This window comes from Octopus bimaculoides, chromosome 5 (assembly GCF_001194135.2).
Source record: "Octopus bimaculoides isolate UCB-OBI-ISO-001 chromosome 5, ASM119413v2, whole genome shotgun sequence".
In the NCBI taxonomy this organism is placed as follows: domain Eukaryota; kingdom Metazoa; phylum Mollusca; class Cephalopoda; order Octopoda; family Octopodidae; genus Octopus; species Octopus bimaculoides.
The window spans coordinates 90,725,152-90,726,574 of NC_068985.1; positions in this window are offsets into that span (position 1 = coordinate 90,725,152).

Below are 1,423 nucleotides of genomic sequence, written 5' to 3' on the forward strand. Positions count from 1 at the left end.
GATATATGTATATATATACATATATATACATACATATATATGCACGTACGTATACATACTTATGTATATGTTTGTACAAATTTGTATACTTATATATGAATGAATGTATGTGTGTGCGTATACGTGTGTATCTGAGTGTGCATGAAGTAAATATGTATGCGTGCATGTTTGCATTAATGTATCTAACAGAATATCTGTGAAACACGGAATGCTACCAAACATATATATTAAAACAAAGATTACGAAACAGTTCACTGTTTGCATGTGACAAAAGCCACTTTTGTGTTTTTATAGATATTCATCCCAACGAATTTCTTTTATTTTCCAATACTTTTAATAGAGTTTTCATGACAGGAACCCGAATCGTATCATTCTATTTCTGTCTTATAGAAGAAATGTGATTTTATTTTGATATGAAAATAAATGTAATCATATTATGTATCGTCTTTAAATCCTTAAATTATTTTATATTTTGGTAGTATCAAGACTGTTTTCTTTCAATACACATTTGTGGATATCGATCTATATTAACACAGCGTAAAGAAAAAGAAATTGTAAAATATTTTGTGCAAAGTGTTGGTATCATAATGAATCCTAAGCGTATTTTCAGAACGCACGAACAGACTTGAAGTAAATTAGAGTCTCAAGGCACTTAAGCTTGTACACAGTGGACACATTTGAAAGAATATTAAAAATAAAGATGGGAAATAGGTGGAAAGAAAATGAAATACATTTCTAATCAGTTTGCTAAAAATAGAACTAAAAGAATTTTAAAATTAAGCAGTATTTTTAACAACTATGCTTAAAAAATTATAAACTTTTCTTATTAATGCTATGTATTGTAAAATATTTGTAAAGTGAACAAGAAGATTACTAGTTGCTGCGTGTTTGTTATAGAATTTATTGTTTCGTAAAGTAGGCGGCGGATAAAAATACATCTATAAGTTTTAAACGTTGTTGTTGTGTAACAAAATCTGTAATTGAAAGGAAATCCTAAATTGAAGACATGATAATGTGATTTTGGTAAGAGTCTTTAGTTCGGCATTATACCTGCTTCTCATAAAGCTATTAAACGAAACGTGTTGATCAGGTAGCTTTGAAAATTACAGAAGTTAGTCTGTAGGCTTTAATGCAGTGTCACTAAAAACAATACGAAATAAATTTATTCTTTATAAGTGTGTGCCAGCATTTCATATATATGTATTGGAAAAATGACACACATTCACACACATAATCATTCGTACACTCTCTCTCTCTCTCTCATTCTCTCACTCTCTTTATATATATATGATTGACCGTTGACTGAACACTATTCAATTTGTTTTCTCGGTATTTTCCTCCTTGTCTCCGTATTCTTTCTGTTGAAGAGCGTAGCTCGAAACGTCAAAGACTTTCCGTATTCCCGAGCGTCATACTAATACAT